The sequence below is a fragment of the Ptychodera flava genome, unplaced genomic scaffold (genome assembly GCF_041260155.1).
Source record: "Ptychodera flava strain L36383 unplaced genomic scaffold, AS_Pfla_20210202 Scaffold_35__1_contigs__length_1935909_pilon, whole genome shotgun sequence".
NCBI lineage: Eukaryota > Metazoa > Hemichordata > Enteropneusta > Ptychoderidae > Ptychodera > Ptychodera flava.
The window spans coordinates 751,799-764,648 of record NW_027248357.1 but is presented as its reverse complement, the minus strand read 5'-3'; the positions used below and the strand labels follow the sequence as shown (position 1 = coordinate 764,648).

Below are 12,850 nucleotides of genomic sequence, written 5' to 3'. Positions count from 1 at the left end.
TTTAAGCCATAGTGTTATGCTTTTGTGCCAAGTTTGAGCAGAATGTGCTCAAGGATGTCTGAGTTATGGTCCAAAGACATGAAAAATCGCAACAAAATGGCCGCCACGCGCCCATATTGAAACATATCGCAATATAATTTGACATGGATATGAAAGCCATAATGTTATGCCTTTGTGCCAAGTTTGAGCAGAATGTGCTCAAGGATGTCTGAGTTATGGTCCAAAGACATGAAAAATCGCAATAAAATGGCCGCCTCGCGCCCATATTGGATCGTATCACAAAATAAATCGACGTGCATCTGTAGGTCATAGTCCTATGCCTTTGTGCCAAGTTTGAACAAAATCAGTTTAGCAGTGTCTGAGAAACTGTTGATGACGGACGGACGGACGGACGGACGGACGGACGGACGGACGGACGGACACACGGACGGGACCCAATCTATAAGTCCCCGCCGGACTTCGTCCGCGGGGACCTAAAAATGCTCCTTTGTGTGGTCAAGCTTTCCACAAGCATCAAATGTTGTACTTCATATTGGAAGGTCTGCCTTTAGAGGGCGGGCATCATGAATAGTGTTTGTTAGTTATTTCCTCCCCATAAACTTCTGATTGTACTGTAAACATTGAACATGGCGACGTCCGATTTTCCTGTCTAAAACTTTCACTCATTTTCGTTCATATGACTCTGAAACTCAAGGAAACGATTGGGAAGAAAGAGTTATCTTGAAATATTGAGGTACTCGCCGATATTTTGCAAAATTAAATGAGAAAAAATGCAAGGAAAATGCCGACAGGCTTACACAATGACCGTTTTCAGACTCATCAGAGGCATATGATCATCTGCAGATTATGCAACAGGCCCATATCACGTGAGGCCATGAGGGGATATCCACGCAACTCAGTACCAAACACTAGCGCACACAGGGTGAGCAAACACAAAGTGAGTACCCCTAACGTCAGCTCAGTAGTCTGTAATAGATCGTAGTCAACTAAGAACCTTGGAGAAAAGCTTACATGTAACACTGTGGCTATGCCGCTAAGTCCCTTTTGATTTTTGTCACAGCTCAAAATCGTTCTCCTACACCTCAACCTAAACCATGAACACCCCCACCAATTTATGATATGACCCATCACAATGGCATAACGTCAACGGATCTTGACAGACGGAAGTATTGACAGACGGAAGTAGTTGACACCAGCATACTGGTTTTCAACTCTAATACCTTCTCTGTCTATAAATAATATAATATTTAAAGCCTTATCACTCCGCTCAATAATATTACCATTGTATTAAGTATTGGAATCGAGATGTGAAAGTTGGTAACTTGAGCGAAATGATCCGACTAAAACCAGGGTGGGTGGGTGGGTGGGCGAGTTAGCATCATTATCCACAAATACCGCCTACCCTGAAAAGGGCCTCCCATTTCCCACTCCTACAGTGGCGTGGCCAAGGAAAGTCATCTGTTTAGCATATGCGTGTATGTGTATATCTAGACCTTATGCATATTCATTACTAATTTACATATGGCGGAATAATCTCACTTCGTGCTAAGGCTTTGAATAATATAATATTTAAAGCCTTATCACTCCGCTCAATAATATTACCATTGTATTAAGTATTGGAATCGAGATGTGAAAGTTGTCCACGCCAAGCTTGATGAAATCCTAATACCTCATTCAAATCTACTCTCCAAACCTTACCAATACTTATATCTTCATACCCACCCTTACTCCAAAACACATACAAAAACAACATGTTAATCATTTCTACTTTAATGTTCGTAAAGTTTGTCTGTACATATATACGTTACACCCCCATACTCAAGGAAAGGCAATTGTAAAATCGGTCAAGGTTTCCGTGTGTTCATAAGCGTTCGAATTTTGTGTATTTTTTAGCATTCCTTCAAGCCAATTATCAGGTCGTTGAACGGAAGACAAGGCTGACAATTTCATGTAATGGTTAGCAGTTGACTTTCTTTCCATCCGACATGATCCATAACCTCCTGGGTACTTGCACCCCCTAAAGCCATGGAAATGGCACACGCAGACCGTATGCTATGAGGAGTTTCCCCTTCATCAATATTTAAATGTTGAAGGTAGTCTTTTAATCTCTGATACACCACCTGAGAGGACAATGGTTTATTATCTACATTTCCCGCTGGCGTTGTTGGCCTAAAGAGATACCCTGTACGTATATCAATGCCTAGATCACTTGATAGTTGGATGTATTGTTCCAACGCGTTCACTGCACAAAGGCGTCTATCCTCGCATCGCTTAATAGCGAACATATTTGTTTCCGCACCCCTCAGAGTCTTTCCAAATGTGTGATTGAAAATCAAACCTGAATTGTCCGGAAAACGCAGAATTTCCTGCGTTTTGACCTGACCAAGATCCCCTGCTCGATCCCCGGAGAAATATAATAACTTTAAAAAGGTAATATCTCGGGCGTATAGATATGCATGAATCGCTGATGGAGATGCAACAATTAGATCCATGATAAGATCGAATACCATACGTAGCTTAGGCAAGAATAACGGTTTGGCTTGTCTGACTGTAACATGCGCCTTTGCCTGCTCCTCGGATATCTTTTTGATGTACCGCTGCACCATCAGTGCTTTAGTTGGATTTATTATGTTTCCAGTGTGAGATTTAATTGCCTGAAAATACGCGGACAATTTCGATACCATATTCTTAACTGTCCCTGCCCTCAGCCGTCTTGGACACGCGCATGGCATGTGACCAGTCTGTCCTAAATATGCGCAGTCGATTTGGTGAACCTGAGTCTTAGCGTTATTGTCCTTGAAAACCAGAACCGTACCACATCTTCCGGATTCGCATTACCAACCGGTTTTGGCGAAGGTAACCTTGTCAGAAAGGCTTCAAAATCCTGTATCAGCCTGTCTTTTTGTTTTTCATATGCAGACCTATCTCCGAGTAGCCCATTTATTCTCTGATCAAGAGCCGTGATATCTATAGGGTTATCCTTAGTTACACAAGGTGGGTTTATCAATTTGGAGGTACATAACCAACACGCCTGCAATGGGCCTTGGTTCCAAGCACCACAAATCCAGCACACCTGTCAATCAGATAAGAAGCGTACTTCAGCCGGACAATACATGTATGCACATTCACACGACGAAGATAGATATATATTGGTCTAAATACACACAGGCTTTATTATTTATTACATAAATTGTACATGCATATCATTCTTACACATTTTAATTGCAAGATTTCTAATAACTCCAATCAAATGTAATGGCATACAAATCACAGGGTAGAGGATAATCTTTATAACCGTTTCTAGAAGGGGCTTGAATGATACCCATGTCCCCCTTGGCTCCAATGCTCACTATATCATGTGCCACCTGCCTCACCATAGGCCAATACGACGTCAAAAAGCGCCCTCTAGGTACAATAACAGTAGCTCTGTATCCGCGTTCAAGAATATGCTTAATTACTGCAGGCACCAATGCAAAGGTGGATAGACGTACATCTTATCAGCATTACCGAAATGATGTTGGAAGAAATTTACTCCCTCACAATCAATCTGATGAAATGGGCATACATATCTGGGTAACTTCTTATTAGAATAATCTGCCATTGCGTCTATTTGATGCGGACCAAATTTATCATCAAGCCACTGCCACGTAGTACAAGACAAAGAGGCATCTGACAAAGACATATTTCGTGACGGCGCATCTGCTTCATTATCGCGAGAAGCCACATGAGACATAGTAAGCCTAATATTGCTATGGAAACAGAAATTAAACAACTTCTTCAAAATTTCATTCAATTCAACTGCTCTCGCGCCCGGACAACCATTGTTCCAAGCCTGTACCACCGGGAGAGAATCAACCATTGCATCGACACGGCCGTTCTTAATATTATTGTGGAAGGCATGTAACCCCCTATATATGGCCTCAGCCTCTTTCCGGATTATTGGCATATCACTCCATTCCTGTTCCCACATGGACCCCACAGCTATCTTCTCTTTGCCCAAGTGAGCCACAGCACCCCATTTGGAATTGCTAGAATCAGTGTAAATTCTAATAGCCATGTGACTCTCTGTTGGCCAAGCAAAATTCCCTGCTAGTTGGATTATGGTTTCCCACTGTTCAATCTCGTATCTAAGTAGGCCTCGAACCGGGATAAGATTTTTTGAGGTCTTTTGAGCAATACTACAAGCATTTGCCATATGTCGAATATATAATCTAGCACAAGGTAATGCCAATGAAAAGGAAATGCACTTTCCCATTATTTTTTGTAACGTCCCTACAGGGATCGCTCTGTGTGACAAGGCGCTTCGTATCAACTCAAGAAATGCAGACTTTTTCTGTTCTGGGATTGCAAAGGAACGTGTTTGAGTGTCCACTACCAACCCGAGCATAGTTAATAACGGGGTGAAGTACACTTTTATCCAGGGAGATAAAGTAGCCTGCCTTTATCGCAATTGAGCATAAAATATACGCTGCTGCTTGAGTCCTCCGGTAACAGTCCCACTTAAACGAAATATCACCCTTTTTTGGCTTTAGTGGACCCCCATGCCTATCATCAATGTATTGTATGCAGGGTACCCCCAAAGACCTGGCGTAATGTGTAATACAGTATCCGAGGGTATGGTATACGTATGCCGATAGTTTCCACCCAAATGGTAAAGTGTTATTTACATACCATACCCCAGCCCATTGGAAACCTGCAAAAGTACGGTCGTCATGACAAATAAAAACGTGGTCATAACCGCTTTTATCATCGCATTTAAAATGGAAATCGTTATTTTCTAAATACCTAGAAACTTCTACTAGAGTATCAATTTAAATGGGATGGGGGTAGTCCACAGATTTAAATATCTCATATCGATACACATTCTAGGTTTACTTGGCTCCACAACAATAGGCATGACAATATGAGGTGGAGGGTCACACCCAACCTTCCCCCAAACCGATATAGCCCCTGAATGCAATCTTTCAGAAATCGTTCGAGTTATGAAATTACCAAATTGCTGACATACAGGATTGTTAGCAAATATTCTAGCAGGAGGAAAGTCATGATCATATTTTCTTCCCTTATAGTCACCGTTAAAATTGGTAAAATACTTTCTTAAGCTAACACCGTTATTTATCCATTCAATGATATCAGACTTGTCTGTTACGTGTTCAGTCAATTCAGTCCAATACTCTGTATGCTTGTGAAGTTCGCCAGCAATAAAGTCATTTGGATTTCTAAATGAAAGGTCATCCGGTGAGGCAAACGTCTCCCCTACTGCAACCATAGATGCATCAACCATGTCTAGTTGTCTAGGGGCGCCCCCTAGTGTCGTCCACCCGTAACTCAAACGCTGGGACGAATTCCAATTTGCTTCATAATCAAATTCCCATGCAGGTGGCACAAACTGAAATGGGAGAGGGTAGACTTCAATACAAAACAGAAAATGTTGGTACAGTAGTTCGCGTAAAAGGGGACGCCCCCAGACAGGACCTGCAAATGGCAGGTTGCAAAGCAAAGAGCCCATTTTGGGCCCCCCTGTTGGGAGGTAGGGAAACCCCACAGAGAAAGTGACACAACAGGAGGAGAATTACCTTGTACATAATTTAATATCCATTACTGCAGCACAACTAGTGCTCAAGTTGTACATATCACAAATTGAAATTGCTCATTTATCATTCACATTCTTCGCATCTCTACAATCCCTTGCAAAGTGTCCAAACTTTCCGCATTGAAAGCATTTGTAATTCTTTTTGGAACGGCGTCCGGATGCCGAACCGCCAAACGAATAAGGCACGTAACGCGTGGAATGGCCAGAGTTCTTTAGAAATTTGGAAACTTTAGACGCGATCTCCTCTTGCTCTTTATTCCCGAGGAGTAAGATAATTAGGCGGCCTGCGTCAACACCAAAATCATTTGCCTCAAATTGTGATAACACAGCTCGATATCTCTGTAACTTGGGGTGGCCAACCATCGTGGCTCTGTCAACCAGGACTCTTAGAGCGTTGATAAGCTGAGGTCTGGATACCACAGCTGCACAATGCGCCATTTCCATAACCTTTTGTAAGGCGTCATCCACACTTGCCACACCTGCAGATTCTTCAATCTTTTCCACCTTTTTAAGCAATATCTCCAATTTTTCAGACACCTGAAAGCAATCAGGGAATCTATGAGCTGTACGTTCACAATGGACACGACCTTTTACAGTCACATTGTACACCCGAATTTTTACAGCAATTGTGGCCAACTATGCCCTCTGACTCTTGCATATTCTGGCGCCCTCCAATGGCCCTTCCTCACAAACACATAAGCAGCGGAAAACTGCTAAGCAGCGGAAAATGCTTTGAAAAAACAAACAAACAAAAAAAAACACAAACGAAAGAAAAGGAAAGGTTCAAAATGGAAGTGTATTGGCTCAAAGTGTACATAAATAAAACTAAAAAAGAAAATACATACCCCACGCCACACTATAATTTCTCTCTCCTGTTTTTAGTTTTTTCTCTTTTTTATATCCTCCAAGTCAAAACACAAACGTGCGAGCAATTTTAAGGAACACATGAAAAGTAAATTTGGGGGGGAAAATGCTAAACGTAAAGGGCACAAACGTAATTTTTTTTATTAATTTTTTTTTAGCAACAGAGAAGACAAACATACCACTCCAAACTATAGCTCCTTTTAGTGAGCTGATAAAATTGCACAGAAGTACGAGTATAATGCAACTTTATGCACATCAAACTGGTTTTAGCACTGTACATAATCGTTCTACTCCTATCATTATAAAAGTCGGGTGTTCATACACAACTCTGGCGCTCCCAGCGCATATTTTATCGGGTGCCCCTGATGACACTCCAATCCTATATTCCCAATTCCAAACGTCATGTGCTCACATTTAGCACTCTGACTTTCCGCTTCCAAAAGTCCGGTGCTCCAATTTAGCACTCTGACTAACCCCAATGTCAGGTGCCCACAAACTGGCACTCTAACGCGACCATTCTCAAATTACGTACACGAGATAGCGGGTGCCCAAAAATTGGCACTCCGCTCAACTCCCTTCTCCATACCTAACTATATCCCTCTGAAAAACAAAGTAACAGAAACAACCGTACCTGAGCCTGAGCGACGTGGCCATCCCCTGTATTTGCCGTTCCTGCAATATTGGCGTCGCAGTCTTTTGAACAGGTGGTGGAGCTGCAGCATTCAAAGTCGCAGCAACAGGAGCAGCGGCATTGGTGTTCCTAACACCAGTAGAAGGTTCACTTGGTGTTGTCGAGCCATGAGCTTTTACAAAGCTTGCAGTAGTGGTAGAAAGACTTGGTGACGACGTGGCAGCTACAGTGGAACGTCTAGCCTCCATAGTCAACGTCCTCCAGTGGCGTGGCCAAGGAAAGTCATCTGTTTAGCATATGCGTGTATGTGTATATCTAGACCTTATGCATATTCATTACTAATTTACATATGGCGGAATAATCTCACTTCGTGCTAAGGCTTTGAATAGACACGAGAAGGTAAAAACTCCTCGCTAGTAATTTTTTGGTCACCAGACCATAACAAAAGGTCACGTGACCTTTCGGCCATTTTGAAAATAAACTTTAAAATGACTTCATTGCATAAAAATTAACCAATCAAAGTTCTGTCCTAAATTTTTGTAGACCATAGGGTTGGGCTCCTACATGACAAACTTCAAGGTCATATGCCCTGCCGATTTGAGGAAAAGATTTTTAAAGTATTATTTTCTGATTTTTCATTGACCTTTGACTCCCCTATACCTATGTAGCTATGCTATGGCAATGGCTTATTCCGGCCTATGTTAATGTCCGAGAAAGCCAGCGTGTATTGGACAATGGCCAGTAGGGGACCAAATTGCACTCCACAATTTGGGGATTCCACTTGGCCCTTGACCTTGGCATCTTCCTGCAGCTCATTTATTATGCACATATCTATTTCTGAGCCAGCTAATAGAGCTAGAGGTTTGATTTTTGGTATAAAGGGATAGCATAGCAATACAATTTTTTGACAAAATGTCATGTGACCTCGATGACCTTTGACCTTAAATATACGTATATGTCCATAACTAAGTAACCACAAGTGCTAGAGCCTTCATATTTGGTATGATGGGAGACCCTATGACACCACATCCTGTACCTCATTAATTGTGCGTATATATAATTCTGAGCCAGCCAATAGATCTAGAGGTCTGATTTTTGTATATAGGGATAGCTTAGCATTACAATTTTTTTGACAAAATGTCATGTGACCTCGATGACCTTTGACCTTGAAATTACGAATATATCCATAACTACGTAACCACAATTGCTACACCCTTCATATTTGGTATGGTGGGAGACCTTATGACACCACATCCTGTACCTCATTAATTATGCGCATGTATAATTCTGAGCCAGCCAATAGAGCTAGAGGTCTGATTTTTGGTATATTGGGATAGCTTAGCATTACAATTTTTTGACAAAATGTCATGTGACCTCGATGACCTTTGACCTTAAATATGAGTATATGTCCATAACTAAGTAACCACAAGTGCTACAGCCTTCATATTTGGTATGATGGGAGACCTTATGACACCACATCCTGTACCTCATTAATTATGCACATATCTTATTCTGAGCTAGCCAATAGAGCTAGAGGTCTGATTTTTGGTATATAGGGATGGCTTACCAATACAATTTTTTTTTGACAAAATATCATGTGATCTCGATGACCTTTGACCTTGAATATACATATGGATGCATAACTCAGTAACCAAAAGTGCTATACCCTTCAAAATTGATAGGATATTAGACCTAAAAATGTCACATCTTGTACCCTGTTCATTATGCAAGTATGTATTTCTTGGCTGGCCAATAGAGCTAGAGGTCTGATCTTTGGTACACTGGCATAAGTATTTGATAGAAGTTTTATGCAAAACTACCAGGTTGAAAGGATGACTTTTAGTACCATTTTAACAAATGTGTCTATCATTCATTAGGTAGGTGCAGATCTAATTTTTCTTTTGCTCTAATGCTGCGACTTGTGTCGAAACCCGGTCATCGCTGCTTGCAGCTATATTTATTATTATTATTAGGGTTCGAGACCACGGGTCCGAAACCCTCTAGTAATCGTTCCGTTTTTTATTATTATTAGGGGCCCAGCCTAGTGGCTGGGCCCCTATTGGTTTCATTTGGGTTTTTAGGGGCCCAAGCCGACCGGCTGGGCCCCTATTGGTTTTACTGGAGTTCAACTTTCTTCTTCTTCTTCTTCTTCCGCTCTTTTTTTGTCGACCTAGAACTCAAACACCGCCTACCACAAACTTCTGAAACTTGCAGGGCTAATAGGTACCTATAAGATCTCGTGCACCTGGTTATACAAATTTCGATTAGTCACATGACCTGGCGGCCATATTGGATTTTCAAAAATACCAATTTAATTCTAAAAATCCTCTTCTCCAGAACCAACATACAGATTTAGCTGAAATTTTACTCATGTCATCCTTAGAGTGATCTCTTTCAAGTTTGCGAAAGACGTTTGGATCGGTCACGTGATTTGGCCGCCATCTTGGATTTTACGAAAATCGCAATTTAATCATTAAAAATCTTCTTCTCCAGAACCAACACACCGATTTTACTGAAATTTTACTCATGTCATCCTTAGAGTGATCTCTTTCAAGTTTGCGAAAGACATTTGGATCGGTCACGTGATTTGGCCGCCATCTTGGATTTTACGAAAATCGCAATTTAATCATTAATCAAAGTGAGACTTGAGTGGACACCGTGGGTCATCAGTGTATTAGGGAGATGTGTAGATATTTCATGGATAGTGTTTGACCATTGCACATTAAATAAGGAATTGTGTGTTAACACAAATTGCCACAGTGTCTATGGGGTTATTTGCAGGGTCAAGATGTACTTGGATACATACATTATACACAATAGCAGCTGCAGTCAACTCAATATGACCTGCATATGTAGCTAAACCTGGTTCATGTCTGCTCATATAGTGTGCATATTCCTCTTTCGTTTGGATATGCCACCTTGCATATTCAACTTTGATTACATCTTCATAATCATCCCAATGTGTAGTTAAATAATCAATAACACCAAGTCTGATTTGTATGTGGTAATCTTCAGTATTGTAGATCCATAACTTATAGCGCGATATAGACAATTGCCATCACCTCTGATTGAGACAATCTCATATTGGCTTTTTGGGGAAGACCTTCGGCTCTCCATGTATAATTTCTTTGCAAGGTTTGATGCTTTTTGACTTTTCTTTTTTGTTTTCATATTTGTCAGTGTACTTCTAAAATGTCAAGTTCAATTAAATATATAATGCACGTAAATATTAAATGTTTATTGTCACTGCCTTCGCTATCAATGATAGTTCAAAATACGTGCATAGGTGCACTATGAAAAGCTCAGTATTTCTAGAAAGTATTCAGAAGATACTGTTATTGGATATTTCAGAAGAGTACTTTCAGAATGTGCTTTGGAATACAATTCAGAATAATATTCAGACACTCACTATGTGAGATAATATTCTGTATATTCTAGAACTAACAAGCTCTGCTTGTTAGTATGTATTGTCAATGTCACTGTTGGATGTTGTTGTCAAATGTCTGTGTATTAAGTGTGTGTATTCTGATTTATTTTGGCTCTTTTTTTAATTAGCAGCTGCAGTAAAGACACAGTGAATACCAGTACTGCAAAAGAAAGAAAAATATGTCAGAGATAGGTTGTCTAGCTATGATTCACTAAAATGATTTAAATTTCATATTAAATATTTTTATTTTACATTCAATGCACATTATGCATTTCCTCTGCGAACAACATTCTCCCAATAGCCACTGTAAAACTGAAATCAGATGCGATTCTTGATCAGCGTCATTATTCTAATTCAGCACAGATTTGTGCAATTCTGACAGATAAATCCAATAGGAAACTAATACACCATTATCAGTTGATGTTTCAATTGCAGCTGGACTGCACAAAATTCACAATCTTTGTACAAAGTACCAACTATGTTATCATCACCACAAATATATGCATCTGAAATATCATCAGAATAATTTGCAAATTGTTCAAAAATTTTAGAACACTGCTAAACAAATATGGACTAAAGAAATAAAAAAATACACACTAAAGATGGGCTAAATTATTGAAATGAAATAACATACCAGTAATAAATATGCATGTGTTGAAACAAACTGTGGACTGCACTTCATTTTCAACATTTTAAACTGAAATGTTTAGCCATAATTTGAACGCCACACTATGACACAGAGGGGTAATTTTAAAATTCGTTTTACAACCGAATGAAATTCATCGACCGTCATATCTTGAACACAGAAATGCCTTGCTATATTGTGAATATTTCCGGTGGCGATAGCCCACTGTCCGTGCACCGCTGTACAATGGTCGGAAAGAAAAATGCGCCAGTTACATTTTGCAACACATGGGTTATAAACGTTTGATAATTGTTGTTTATTTAGAAGTGTTAAATGTCTTTACATATTCTTTGCCCCACTTCCGCACGCTCGTATTTCTCTTGATATTGCGTTTACTGAGAAAATTTACCTCATGGCCCCTATCGACATGCCGAAGGGCATGAAAACGCTTCCGCCAATCATAGCAACGATTCACATTTTGGCAAGTTTCACGATATCAGTGAAAATACAAGATATAGTAATTTACTAAAGTGAAACCAGGAGGGTCATTTGTTTTCAGACTCGGTATATTAAAATGAAAATATATCCTAGTTTGAACCATGATGTAAACACCACATTTCGCTTACTCCGCTATGTCCGTGACGGCACAACCTTACAGGGGCCCCCGACTCGTACTCCACAAAAGTTACGATGCCCAAAAACAACCAAAAATTCTCGCAAATCGGGGTTGAACTTTCAGTTTCCACTATAAGAATCATTTCAATCGAAGTGTGGTAGAAATCAGGGGAACGGTTGTTTTTAATGCACGCCCAAGCCCCAATTGTAAAACAATGGCGTCGTCATCACGCGACTAACATTTTTCGAATGAACTCCGTGAATATTGAAAACACTATTACAGTCGATCGCTCGTAAATTTAGATACTCTTTTTAAACTAGACCATAATTAGGGCCCATACTGTATACTCGATGTGTGGTGAGATGTTGCCACACGTTTTAACACGACTTATCAGTTTTAACACGACTTATTAGTGACGTGCTTTGGATAACCTTCGAGGCCGTTTTTCTTCCGCACACAGCTTCTCACAATCTCACCTCTCATTCACTAACAGTTATTATCGGTACACGCAAAGTTAACACATGCTCTAAATACGGATACAAAAATAAACCTCTTACCGAATGTCGTACTGGCTCCACTGGTGTGACTGTAGATAGACGTAGCAGGAACTGAATCTCGTAGCGACACACAGAAAGTATGGCTGCTCAATGCACGAGGTTGAAAGGCCAACGATGCTGAAGTTGGACTCAGTTTCGGATTCGGTTTCGGATTCGAATAACTGAGAATAGTTTTATATGATTTATCCTCCAGCATTGGAGATTAAAGAAACTACAGAAATGGCCTTTTCTGCTTCATATCTGGACATTTTACTTGAATTTGACTCTAATGGTCACCTTTCTACTAGGCTATATGACAAGAGAGATGATTTTAACTTTAGTATCATCAATTTCCACACCTCATAAGTAATATTCCACTCTCACCAGCTTATGGGGTATACATTTCCCAGCTTATTCGATATGCTAGAGCATGCAGTTCATATGGTGATTTTGTAAAGAGACATGGCCATCTCTCTTACAAACTGTTAATCAAGGTTACACCAGAGCAAGACTTGTCTCTACATTCAAACGCTTTTTTGGCAGGTATCGCAAGCTGGT

At 40.3% G+C, this 12,850-nt stretch overlaps 1 protein-coding gene and 1 long non-coding RNA gene across 3 annotated transcripts in view; both read right to left on the bottom strand.

The window, feature by feature from the left end:
* LOC139127734 (tyrosine-protein phosphatase non-receptor type 12-like) overlaps positions 1-12,850 on the bottom strand; it is a 321,808-nt gene that overhangs the window by 209,507 nt on the left and 99,451 nt on the right. The gene's annotated exons all lie outside the window — the stretch shown is intronic.
* LOC139127727 (uncharacterized) lies at positions 5,575-7,146 on the bottom strand. The gene is made up of 2 exons (XR_011551098.1): positions 7,089-7,146; positions 5,575-6,130 (listed from the first exon to the last, which is right to left on the bottom strand). It is a non-coding gene; the product is annotated as an uncharacterized lncRNA (long non-coding RNA).